The sequence below is a fragment of the Protopterus annectens genome, chromosome 1.part2, assembly GCF_019279795.1.
Source record: "Protopterus annectens isolate FY-2018-M chromosome 1.part2, PAN1.0, whole genome shotgun sequence".
Lineage (NCBI taxonomy): Eukaryota > Metazoa > Chordata > Ceratodontiformes > Protopteridae > Protopterus > Protopterus annectens.
The window spans coordinates 482501382-482515453 of NC_056727.1; the positions used below are offsets into that span (position 1 = coordinate 482501382).

Consider the following 14072-nt stretch of genomic DNA (forward strand, 5'->3'; position numbering starts at 1 on the left):
AACAGATCAGAGGTTGAGAGTGGACCTCGGGCCAGTATTTCAAAATTTTATTATATATATCTGTAAGGTTTTTTTCAGAGTGTATTTTTGGTCCTAGTTGATCTTAGATTAGTATTTAGTCACTTTAATTATTTCTGACAAAATATATTCGTTTTTAGAGCGTCTGCTCTTATGCCTTTCATTGGCTTCGTTTTAGTTATTCCCTAACCTGTTTTAGGGTGTTCTTAACTCTTATAATTGTAATCCTTTTCATGTGAGAATCCTGTTCTTTGTAGCTGAATCTTTGCTGTTGTATTTTATGAATCATTAACTGCTTATCCTAGCTAGTTTGTTTTTCTAGACAGTTCTAGCTGTTTAGGTATTTTACTGTTGGTCTTAGAGTGTTATGTTAACCTAGCCAGTTTGTTGGTTTGTCTAGGCAGTTATATAGATATATAGGTCTTTTCTTTGCACTATGGCTGATCAAAGGGTAAAGTCAGGGTTCAAGAAATGCCCCAAGTGCGGACAAAAAATGTCCATTACTGATTTACATGTAAGTTGTGTATACTGTTTGGATGCAGTCTATCTTCAGGAGGACTGTTCCATTTGTCATTTGTTCAGCAGCAGGGTGTTAGAACGCAGGAGAAAGTTAGTGGATAAAGGTTTGTTGAAACCTGAATTTCAGGATATCTCTTGATGAGGCTAACCAGACTTGCAAATCTTCCAAGGGAATCAAGTCTTCGAAAGCTTCTTCAGAGCCAAAGTCTTCTGCTCTGATATTGGCTGAGAAGGTGCTGTCACCGGTTCCACAGTCCTCGGAAACGAGCAAGTTTTTAGGAGCCGGTCCCTGGTATTGGAGCTGGTCTCTGAAGTTTTGAAATCACCAATCTTATAATCGGTGGCTCCATCGATCCCTTCGACTCGTTTTTTTGAGGAGCCTCTCCGATGTGGACCAAGTGGGGCAGAGGCTCCTCTAGAACCCGGCATTAGCCAAATTGCTGTCTGCTCCAACCCAACCGGTTTCGGAGCCGTAGACGTCCTTGCCTACTGTCTGCTCCTCCTCTGAGCCGAGCAGGGCCTTTGGAACCGGAGGGAGTAGAACTAATGATTGTGGAACCCTTGGAGCTGAGGCTTGTTCCAGTGCCATCGGCTCCGTCGACTCGGACAACTTCCTTGCCTTTCAAGGAGTCTGGGAGCAGACTCACTCTGGTTGACTCCGGGGGGGGGGGGGGTCAAACCAATGTCTGTTCCAACCCTTCCTCTCTGAGCTTTGGCACAGATGAGCTTGGCTCCTTCTGGTTCGGAGCCCACTGTTTCAGTGCCGGGGAGGTTGCCATCTTCGGAACTGGCTGCCTCTTCACATTGAACCTTTGGGGCCTTCGATGCCATGAGGAAAGTTATGTCTTCGAAGACTCACTTCATCAGGGCTTACTTCCTCGTCCCCAAAAGTGCCGCGTTCTACCTCTGCATCACAGGTCCCCTTAAAGTGTCAAGAGCCTCCGGTAGCCCATTGGATGACCCATGTTCTACTGAGACATAACCAGAAGCTCCCTCTGATGAGGTTCCCAGGAAGAAGCTTTGCAGGATGAGGCATTTAGACTCCCCACAGGAGTCTGTCACATCAGACACGCACTTGGAGGAATCAGAAGGGGCCCCACAGTCCCCCTCAGAGGATCTCTTTTGCTGATTTCCAAGAGATCCTAAGACAGAGGGGTGGCTGGCAGTCCATTAACCCTACTGATGAGTCTGTGTTTCTGAAGGATTTTGGGTCTCAACCTTCAGCCTTCTGGGTGACTCCACCCTTCGATAAATTGATGGATTTAGTTGCTTGAAGGCCATGGGAGTCTCCTGATACTGTGGAACCTGTCCCTCTGAGGCCCAACATGTTTATACACTGCCACAGGACGAGTTGTTTCTTAATAAAGTGCCAGTTGATGCTGTGGCGGCGGTCACCAAGAAAGAGATGTTTGAAGCCTCTTCTACTATCCATCCTCCTAACAGTCTTTCCAGGATTATGGACAGGTATGGGAAATGCATTTTTAGTTCAGCGACTTTTGCTATGCGATCGCTTAACTATCTGACGCGCTTTACCAGACTTCCGAGAGATCTCCTTAAAGAGCTTGGAGATGCTCAACAAAGTACTGCAACTAAGGGTATTCCTGATAAGGTGACATCCCAGCTCAATACCCTTAACTCTGTAGTTAACTCCTTGTTGCATCTCATCTCGTATGCAACTGATGGTACGAGCAGGTTCAGGAATAGCTCTAAGGAGACATTCCTGGATACGCTTATGCTCCTTTGCGGAAGCCTTCGTCTTCCTTTAATACCCCATTTGATGACTCGTCCATTTTTTGGCCTAAAGTCAAGGAGACCCTCACTAGGTGTGAGCAAGATGGAAAGACACTTCCTGCCGTTGGAGTCCATTTTTCCACCCCCTGCTCGACCTTACTCGCAAAGGGCAAAAGGGAGGAAAAATGTGGTTCCACAAGTCCCAAAGAGCCTTTCAGAACACATGCAGTGAATCCCCCTCCAGGGGCAGAGGGGGGGGGGGCAATAATGGTAGACACCACCCAGGTGGCAGAGGGGGTCCGCAAAACCAGGGCGACAGATCAGTTCTTTGGTAAGCCCTTCCAGCTCTCCTGAAAGGAAGCCCTACCCTCCTACTCTGGAGGCAGTCGGGGGTCGCTTGTCTTAGTATCCAGACGCCTGGCTAAAAATTGCAAAAGACACTTGGGTACAACGCATTATTTCCAGAGGATATGTCATTCCTTTCACAGAACCACCATCAGTATGAAAGAAAATCCCAGACGTTCCACCCAGTCTCAGGGAATAGGCAACCATAGAGATTCAAGGGTTGCTATAAAAAGGTCATCCAGCCAGTCCCAACAGACCAGATAGGATCCGGAACCTACTCCAGATTCTTTAGTTCCAAAGAAGACTGGACTGGAGGCCCATCCTGGGCCTCATCAAACTCAACAACTTTGTAAAGAAAGTTCCGGATGGTCACGCTTCAGTAGATTCTTCCGATGTTCATCGTGCATACAGCTGCAGTAATCACAGATGGGTTTTCAGCCGTCAGGCGGTCCCTCGGTCGGCCGAATTCCAAAGTCTTTGTCCGGCATCGGTTGTCATCGCTTACTCTTCTGACGTCAGGAAGGCCAGAGTATATAAGACACAGCCGACGCCATGTTCTTCAGTCTTTTTTGCCGCGTGGTGCCTGAAGCAGAAGCAGTTCACAAGTGCCGGTCGGACAGCTCCTGAATTACGAAAATATTTGGAACCGAAGTCTTCATTAAAGCTAAGTACCCCGTTGGGGAAACTTTTCTTGCCTCAGACCGATGTCAGAAAAAGTTAATAATTGTATTTCTTGTGGGAAGCAAATACCGCATAAGGATTTCCATTCCCTTTGCATACCTTGTTTGGGCCCAGACCACGACGTTTCGGGCTGTCGCTTTTGCGCTACCTTCAATAAACGCACTATCAAGCGTCGGGCGGAGTTCGCCCAACACTATTTTGGTAAAGCTTTTGACTATAAAATGTCGTCGGACACTCAGACTACCGTTTTATCCAAAAAACGCAAGGAAAAGGACCGACATGCGAGGCCCGCGGTCTCCACAGACACCACGCCGAAACAGGCTACACGTGGTCCGGTTCTCAGCGAGACGCCTTTGCAGTCCCTGACTACCGACGACACTCCTTCGGCGGTGTCTTCTGTAACCGAGACCGCTGGGTCATCGGCTCTTTCCCAGACTACAACCGAAGCCCCAGCTTATGTCGAGCCTACTAATGTGGACAGATCTACCTCCACCCATGGTGTATTTAGGCCTTCATCATCTTTTTCTATTAAGGCCTTTACTAAATCCAAAGCAGCCAGGCATCACACTAGGCCTGCTGCTCAAGGCCCATCTCCTGGACCCATGCCTAAGAAACAGATGCTTAAAATGGCTGAGGATCTAATAACTCTTATCAGAGGTTCTCAGCCCCCTCCTGACAAGAGACCCAGAGTGGAGGAAGAATCCCCCTCTTCTGATCAGGGATCCATTTTATCAGAGCATTCTGATGCAGAGGGAACACTCTTATTCCCCTTTTGAGGATTCGGATGCAGAACAGTCCATTCCTTCTGTATCCCCCCATGAGGATTTTTCTTTTGGGGAAACCTTGCACACCTTGAGGGAACACTTCCATTGGGAAGGCCAAGACTTTTCAGACTCCAAGAAAAGACTTAGGGAATTTCTTTGGTTACCTCAGCACAGACCTGGCTATCCCCCCTGTTTTGGAGGTACTGGATGATGTCTATTCGGAGGCTTGTCTTAATCCTGATTCTCTGCCTCCTGCACCAGTAAAGCCTGATAGATATTACAGAGTACCCAGTTCTCACCAATTTCTCTACAAAGGCCATAATGCTGACCCTGAAACCATTTCACAAGGCCCTAAGGGAATAAAGGCCTCCACTGCCAAGAATCCACTTCCTGCAGAAAGGGAATCTAGATCTCTAGAAAGGTGGGGTAAGAAGGTATATACCTCGGCCACCCTAGCCATGAGGGCCTTAAACTGGCAGTTTCATATGATAAAATATCAACAGTTCCTGTTATCACAATTAAAAAACAAAATGTCTCAACCTGAACAACCAGATTTAAGAGTTACAGGATATGATGCATAGTGCAGAACAAGTGGGTAAACACACCTTACAATGTGGTTATGATGCCCTAGAGGCCTCCAGTAGAGCGGCTGCTACAGGATCAGTCATTCGCAGACATGCCTGGCTTAGGGAACAAAATTTGCCTGATCATGTGAAAGCTAAACTTCTTGATGCTCCTTTACAAAAGGATGTACTATTTGGTACTAATGCTGAGGAGATACTACGAAAAATGGAAGAAAAAGCCAAATCTATGCAAACTGTCAAAGCTTTCTTACAGGTCCAGCCACCACGATTTAGCAGGAATTGGCCTTCAAAAAACTGGTCCTTTCCAGCCACTGACAAGCCCCAAAGAGGTAGATACAGACGCGCAAGGGGCAGAGGACAATCACAAGGATCATATAGAGGCAGACAATGGCAATCTCCAGCACCAAGAGGTGGTGAAGACAGTACAGAACAATACAGGAAGCAAACCCAATGACTCCCTCATTTCCATGCCAAGCAAGTCTCAGCTGGCAGCACCTTTGGGAGGGAAACTAGCATTATTTGCAAGCAATTGGCATATTGTCACAACAGACAAATGGATACTGGACATTATAAACAGAGGCTACAAATTTCAATTTCACACTCTTCCAAAAATGAGAGGCATGCCAAACCTACCACAAAATCAAAGGGTAGAGGCACAACTGCAAATTTCAAAGCTCCTAAACATGAGAGCTATACAAAAGGTACCTACGCACCAACAAGGTCAAGGTTTTTATTCAAGACTTTTCCTGGTACCAAGAAAAGGAACCGACTGGAGACCCATTCTGGACTTATCCATCCTTTCTACTTGTACCAAAATTCAGGATGCTCACATTACAGCAACTTCTTCCCATGCTGGGCAAGGAGTTTTGGCTGGTAACATTGGACCTCAAGGAGGCATACCTGCATGTCCCAATCAGACAAAGCTGCAGAAGATACCTCAGATTTCTTGCAGGTTCAATCCACTATCAATTCTCTGCATTGCCCTTTGGCTTATTTACTGCACCCAGAGTATTTACAAAGTGCCTGGCATCAGTGATTGCCTATTGCAGACTTCAAGGGATACAAATCTACCCTTATCTGGACGACTGCCAGATCCAAGCGGACAGCAAACATATACTACTGGAACATCTGGCATATGTGATACGGTTACTGCTTTCTCTGGGATGCACCATCAACAAGGAGAAATCGAGGCTAACACCATCTCAGAAAATAACCTTCCTGGGTGCCAGCTTGGACACAAACACCTAGATGGCATACCTTACGCCAGAAAAACAAGGGCAATTATCTCAGTACTTCAAAACACTAGCAAAAAGTACCAGGCTTACTGCAAGGAAAATCCTGCAGGCTCTGGGATACATGGCATCTTGCATTCTTCTAATCCCGTGTGCAAAGCTGCATATGAGGAAACTTCAATGGTACCTAAAAAATCTATGGTCTCATCACAGTCACAGCTTGGAAGCAATTATTCCAATAATTCCATGTCTGCAAAAGGAATTCCTATGGTGGGCCCAAGCATGTCAAGTAAACACAGGCCTTCCATTCTGCAAGCCTCAAGCAAAACAAGTCATAACCACAGACGCCTGAGATTACGCCTGGGGGGCGCACATGAAGGACAGGTGCATTCAGGGCAGATGGTCCCAAAAGGAAAAGCACCTTCACATCAATCAAAAAGAAATGCTAGCAGTAATAAATTCAATTACAGCTTTCAAGGACTTCCTGCATCCAGGACAATTACTCATAAGAACAGACACCACCACAGTAATGTGGTACATAAACAAACAAGGAGGAACTCACTCATACCCCTTGTGCAGACTAGCCATGACTCTTTGCAACTTGGCTCTGGAAAGACAAATCGAACTTCAAGCACAGTACTTGCCAGGAATGGAAAACACACTGGCAGACACTCTGAGCAGGAATATGACAGATCCACACGAATGGAAGCTACATCCACAGGTGTTTACGGAGGTAATCCAAGCGTGGGGGAGGCCAGACATAGATCTTTTTGCCTCCCACAGGAACCATCAATTGAAAAAGTTTTGTTCAAGGACCTTCCATCCAAAGGCATGGAAAGTGGACGCCCTTTCATTCAGTTGGACAACATGGACAGTTTATGCATTCCCACCTCTGCCTCTTCTACCCAAGGTGCTTTTGAAAGCAAGAACAGACAAACCGAGGATACTGATTGCTCCAGACTGGCCAAGGCAACACTGGTATCCACTCCTGAGGAGCCTAACACATACTCCTCCCTGGTCCCTGCCTCTAATACCTCTTCTGCTGACGCAGAACAGCTACAAAACCCTTCACAGTCAGCTGAAAACACTCAACCTCGCTGCATGGAAAATTCCTTAACACCACATCAGACTCTACTCTCCAAGGAGGTGCAGGATGTCATTTTGGAAGTCAGAAGACCATCTACTAGAAAAGCTTACTCCGCAAAATGGAAGCGGTTTTGCTGTTGGAATGAGAAAAGAGGACAGGACCCTAGAAAATTGAACTTGCCTCAGGTTTTACAGTACCTAGCTGAACTGCTGAGCAGTGGACTTTCATTTTCTTCAATTAAAATACACGCCTCAGCCATTTCTGCAGAATTCAACACGGATCCTCCTTTATTCTCTCACCCACTCTTACGGCAGTTCCTCAGAGGGGCTAAGAATGTAAGACCTCCAAGGAAGCAACCAATACCAGCCAGGGACCTTAATTACATACTAGAAAAATTAACATTGCCTCCCTTTGAACCTGCTGCTTCAACAGATCTGCAATATTTGTCCTGGAAAACAGCTTTCCTTCTGGCCATCACTTCAGCTCATAGGGTTTCTGAACTACAGGCCCTCATGGCGGTGCAGCCCTTCCTCATCTTCCATCAGGATAGGGTTTCCCTTCGTACCAACCCGTCTTTTATGCCAAAAGTGGTATCCAGGGTAGCCTTAAACCAAGCCATACACCTTCCTACCTTTTATCCTAACCCTCAAAACAAAGGGGAAAGGCTGCTTCACTCTTTAGACATCCATAGGCAGCTACGTTACTATTTGGACAGAACAAAGTCCTTCAGGAAATCAGAACAACTTTGTGTCCTATGCCGTAGGGGCTCAAGGGAAACCAGTTACCAAACAGACCATTTCCAAGTGGATTGGCCACTGCATATGATTTTGTTACTCCCATCATGGGAAATCTGTCCCTACTGGTATCAGATCTCACTCCCAGGGCCACAGCCACCTCTACAGCCTTCCTCAGAGGTGTGCCTACTAAGGATATTTTGGAGGCAGCCACTTGGAGTTCTGTACATACCTTCACAAAACACTACCACCTGCCCTTATATTCCAGAACAAGAGCAGGCTTTGCCACTGCTGTTTTGCAGGGTATTCTGGCTCAACCCAGTTCCTCCTAGTACCTACCACCCTATGCATAGCTTTGGGGGACTACCCATCTGTGATTACTGCAGCTGTATGCACGATGAACATAGTACAGTTTTGTACCTTCCATAAATGTAGATGTTAGAGTGCTAATACAGCTGCAGTACAGGTTTCCCTCCCTCCTTCCCCTCTTGGTAAGGGCATGGGGCCTAACAACCTCTTCATACCTCCTGACTGGGTTATCCTGCTATGTTTTATTTGCTTGCTTACACTGATTTTGCATTACATTGCATTTCTTGCATATGTGGATAAGCTTTACTTATGTATTGCCTTCCTTTTTGGGGGCACCTGACATCTGGGGCAAGAAAGACTGAAGAACATGGCGTCGGCTGTGTCTTATATACTCTGACCTTCCTGACGTCAGAAGAGTAAGCGACGACAACCGACGCCGGACCAAGACTTTGGAATTCGGCCGACCGAGGGACCGCCTGACGGCTGAAAACCCATCTGTGATTACTGCAGCTGTATTAGCACTCGAACATCTACATTTGTGGTAGGTACAAAACTGTACTTTTCTAGGAACGGGCAATTGGATGTGCTCTGTAGATATCAAGGATGCGTACTATCATATCAAAAAGGCCAGACCATCCAGAGATCACCTGCATTTCTGGCTGAGAGCCAGTCCTCATCCGTTCCAAACACTGGCCTTTGGTCTCGCTACAGCCCCCCAGAGTGTTTACCAAGTGCATGGCAGTGGGTATGGCTCACCTGAGGAGTCTAGGATTCAGTGTTTCCGTACCTGGATGACTGGCTCTTCATGCCACCAGCAGGCATCAACTGTTTCAATCCAGGGACCTCACTCTAAATCTGTGTTCCCACTTATTACTATAAATTTTGACAAGTCTGCGTTGTCACCATTTCAGCGTATTTCCTTTATCTGAGCAGATTTAGACACCACCACCGCCATGGTAAAACTGCCCCTGGAAAGAATAGTCGCACTTCAGCAACAGGCATCAGATGTTCTGGCACACAACAAAGTACCAGCTTCTCAAGATTTAAAACTGCTAGGTACTATGGCAGCAACTCTCATAGCAGTTCCTTTAGGGCGTATGCCCATAAGAATACTTCAGTGGTTACTCTTCACCCAGTGGTCTTATCAATAACTTCCGATGTCATTCCTGATCTTTACAGATTCATGCAAAAGGGATCTACATTGGTGGTTAACCAGCCACCATGCAACAGTAGGTCGCCCATTTGTTCTTCCCCCATCAGCCATGGTGACCATGGATGCTTCCTTGATAGGGTGGGGGGCTTTTTCAGGGAAGAATAGCCCAAGGCACTTGGTCAGAGGCAAATGCAGAATTGCACATCAATGTCCTGGAGATGTGAGCAGTACTTTTGATGCTGCAGTACTTCCAAGACTCTTCCTCTGGGAACGATTGCTTTTCAGACCAGACAACGTGTCAGTAGTTTGGTATATCAAGCAAGGGGGAAGCAAGTCTTATACCCTGTGTCGAGATGCCCTAAGAGACTGGTAGTGGGCTGTATCCACTGGGCGTTTTCTGATAGCAACGCACATCCCGAGGAAATCCAACACTATAGCGGACAAACTAAGCAGAGCCATTCTGATGCCGCATGAGTGGTCCCTCAAAGATAACGTAGCGGAGATGATTTTCCACAGATGGGGCCAGCCTTGCTGTGACCTGTTTGCATCCCCCATGAATGCCAAATGCAGAAGCTACTTTGCCCTGAATCCCCCATCAGGGGAAAACCCAAGAGCTTCTCTTACATGTTTGACCCCTGGGACTTCTATATGCATTTCCACCCATTCCCCAGAGTCCAAATTTTCTGCAGAAAGCCAAAGACTTGGGGAGAACTGTAATTCTTATAGCCCCTTATTGGCTTAGAAAGGTTTTGTTCCCCTTCTTTCGACTCTACCAACTAGAGGAGCCTTGGATTCTGGACCCAGTTCCAGATCTGCTGACACATTCGTCAGGGGCTCTTCATCCTTCACTCCCTCAAATTGACAGCTTGGCTGCTCTGATTTCCAACATAGCCAGGTCCTACAATCTTGCCTCGGTGGTGCAGCATATCCTTGTATCCTCACAGTTTCAACCCGAAAGTTATACGCCAGCAAGTGGAAGCGGTTTGCTTTCTGGGCTTCTCAGAATGATATTGACCCGTACGTCGCCCCAATTGCTTGCATATTAGAGTTCTTCACTAAGCTCTTTAATGAAGGTGCTGCGGCAGCTGCCATACTTGTTCAATTGGCTGATTTTCAAATTTTCACCTCTGATCGGAAGGTTCTAATCTTATGTCTCCCAGGTTATGTAGAGCCTTCTTTAAAGTAACCATACATTTCAGACCCCCCAGTTAGACAACCGTTCACACCCTGGAACCTAAATTTTGTTCCATCTAGTATTCTTCCCTTATTTGAGCTTGCATCTTCCTGCCAACTAAAATTCCTGTCTTGGAAAACCATTTTTTTTGGTGGCCATTACATCAGCACGTAGGGTGTCTGAACTTCAGGCCTTATTTGTTAAACCCCCATACTTGATTTTTCACCCTGACAGTGTGTCACTCTGGCCTAACCCTTCCTTCCAAAGGTATGTTCGGAAGCTAATTTAAATCAAACTATTGAACTCCCAACTTTCTTCAGTAACCATTCCAGCAGGTTGGAGTATATGTTGCAGAAACTTTGTTCACAGACAACTCCGATTTTATTTGGATAGAACCAAAGAATTTAGAAAATCAGAGCTTTTTCTCTTTCTGATACCAAGAAAGGGCTACCGGTTTCAAAAGTAACTCTTTCCAAATAGTTGACTGACTGTATAAAATTCACATATTCTTCCGTGAATCAACTGTTAGAACATAACGTGAAGGTGCATTCCACAAGGTCTGTTTCTACCTCTTCAGCTTACTGGCTAGACTGCCGTTAGACACAGTATGTGCAGCTGCCGCTTGGTCAAAACCACATACCTTCATTGCACATTACAAAGTAGATAAGGCTTCCATGGACAGGGCTTCCTTTGGTTTAACTGTTCTCAAGAATATACAGCCGTGAGCCACCCAGGATGAATGGTGCTTGGGGTGCTACTCATTTGTAAGAATGAATGGCGAGATTGAACAACTTCACATAAGTTATGTGCTTAGCATAACGTTCCATGTGAGTTGTTAATCTCGCCTTCATTCTTACTTTCCCTCCCACCTACCCCCTCCAGGCTTCTCGAAGAACGAGTAAGAGATTTGGGGTCTGGTACGTCTTTGTATAGGATTTCTTACTCTGGCTGGAGTAATCTTCATGTTTTCTTATGTTGTATATGTTGGGATCAGCAAACTAGATCCGAGGTGAGACAGAGAGCATCATGGGATACTCGAAAACCTCCTTTGTGAAAGCGGCAGAGTCTGAGCCGAGGGATCGGCTCTGAACCCATTTGTAAGAATGAAGGCGAGATGAACAACTCACATGAAACGTTATGGTAAGTACATAAATTTATAATTCTGATTGCTCCAGACTGGCCTCGCCAGCACTGTTACCCACTGCTGTGCAGCCTGTCCCCACTGACACCATGGCATCTCCCTCAGACTCGAACCCTCCTGACCCAGAGGGAAGGAGAGTTCATGCATCCCCAGTTGCAGTCCTTCAGTTTTGCAGTCTGGTTTATTCCCTGACCACTGATCAATCTGCCAACCTCATTAAACAGGTTCTAGATGTGTTACGTGAGGCTAGACGCCCTAGAACTAGAAAGTCTTATGCTGAGAAATGGAAAAGGTTCTGCACATGGATTCAGGCTAACGGAGCCAATACGGCACACCCCTCCCTACCTCTTATCCTGGATTACCTAGCTGACCTGCTACACAGTGGTTTATCCTTTTACTTAAAAATTCACACCTATGCTATATCTGCTCATTTCCACACTGAGCACCTTTTCTCTCACCGTCTGATCAGACAATTCCTAAGAGGGCCTAGCGACGTGAGGCCAACCAGAAGAGCACCTACTGCTTGAGACCTAAACTTTGTGTTGGAAAAGCTCACTGTGCCCCCCCTTGAACCAGCATTTTCAGCAGAGTTAAAATTTCTCTCCTGGAAGACCGCTTTACTTCTGGCCTGCACTTCAGCCAGAAGTGTCCTAGCTACACGCACCCATGGCTGTAGAGCTCTTCATAGTCTTCCATGCTGACAGGGTGTCCCTCAGGACTAGCCCATCCTTTATGCTCGGTGTCCAGTGTGGCTCTCAACCAATCCATTTATTTGCCCACCTTTTTCCCTAACCCACAAAACAAGGAGGGAAAGGATCCTGCACTCTCTAGATGTGCACAGACAGCTCAGATTCTATCTAGACAGGACTAAATCATTCAAAAAGTCTGATCAATTACTGGTCAGCTTTGCTGCAGGGGCAGAGGACAAAGTCATCTGCAAACAAACTTTTTTCCAAATGGATAGCATACTGCATCCATTTATGTTGCAAACAACATGGGAAACCTCCCCCTAATGGGGTCAGGACTCACTCTACCAGAGCAGCCTCAACCTCTGCAGCTTTCCTCCGAGAAGTCCCCACCAGGGACATCCTGGAGACAGTCACCTGGACATCTGTTCACACTTTCACCAAGCATTACCACCTGCCTATCTTTTCCAAATCCAGGGCAGGCTTTGCCACTGCAGTCTTGCAGGGCATCCTAGCCAGCACCTAGTCTCCTTGACTGCCTCCACCCTTTTCCTCAGCTTTGGGAATCAACCCGAATGTGGTGACTGCAACAGTGAAACACGAAGAACGTAGTACAGTTGTGTACACTTACCATAAATGGAATGTTAGTGTGTTCACTGTTGCACTCCTGGTTTCCCTCCCTCCACCTCCCTCTTTTTTCCCTTTCTTCTCTTACAAGGAACTTTTTGGTATTTACTTTCTACAGGTGGGGTTCTTCTTCCATATCCTGGCTTCCACTTGGGGGCTCCTGACAGGGCAAGAAAAAGGGATGTAATGCTGTTGGCTGCCTTACTTTACACTACTGATGACCTGACATGAGTACTGAAGAGACAGCAACTGACGCAGAAATACTAAGCCTTTGGTATTCGGGCCGGCCGAGGGCTACCCTGGCAGGGATAACCCAAATGTTATGACTGCAACAATGAATACACTCTAACATCTACATTTATGGTAATTGTACACAACTGTACTTTTCTTCTTGGAGTGAAGTTAGTCACCTCAGATCACCTTTTATAGGAACCAAAACAATGGCTCGATCTTTCTGGTTTTGTCACCATTATTGATTCCTTTTCTGACAGGTGTCATGGCAATGGTCACTTCCGTGAATGCAGGCCTAGGACCAAGGGGATCCACAAAGCCAGGGATTCCGGGGATCTTTCCCTGAGTTAACCTCAGACTTCTTGAAGGTTTATTTGACTCCTCCAGTCTGGAGGCAGTTGGGGGGCATGCATCCCTCTACCTTATTTGCGGTTCACTATCACACGAGACAGATGAATGATAGATAATAGCCAAAGGTCCTCATTCCCTCAGTTCCCTTTGCCAGATGTCCACTTAATCATCCAAAGGTCGCTATTCTAGAGGTTCTCTGTCTCTCTCGCCCCATCCCCCCTTCAAAAAAGAGCCATCCAGGAGGTCTTACCAGAGCAGCCCAGGTTAGGATTTTACTTCACTTCTTTTTGTTGCCAAAGAAAACAAAGACCTCTTTCCCATTCTGGACCTAAGCTACGTAAATGATTTTGGATAAGACCATTTTTATTAATTAACCGTGCACGTTTAGCTGTGTGTTGACTCAGTTTGCTGTTGGGATTGTTTACATACAAGTTTTGGAGCTGAGCATTTGTTGCAATGGTTGTAGTTTATTTCATAGAAATCTAAAAGGTGTTAGCATTCCTAACCATTTTTAGATCAATATTTCTGTATTGGAAATTGCATTTCTTGCATACACTGTTGAAATATGCAAGGTAAGATACTACTCCGTTGTGCAGATGCTGCTATTAGGCAGAGCCATTAATGTGATATTTTTATGCATCCTTTTTTCTCTTGTAGTAGACTCAAGATAATAAAAGTTGGAAAGGAAATGTCCATGGTGGGGGA

At 46.1% G+C, this 14072-nt stretch overlaps 1 protein-coding gene across 1 annotated transcript in view; it reads left to right on the forward strand.

The window, feature by feature from the left end:
- Positions 1 to 14072, forward strand: part of XRN2 (5'-3' exoribonuclease 2) — a 2388435-nt gene that overhangs the window by 1389505 nt on the left and 984858 nt on the right. The window lies entirely within an intron of this gene.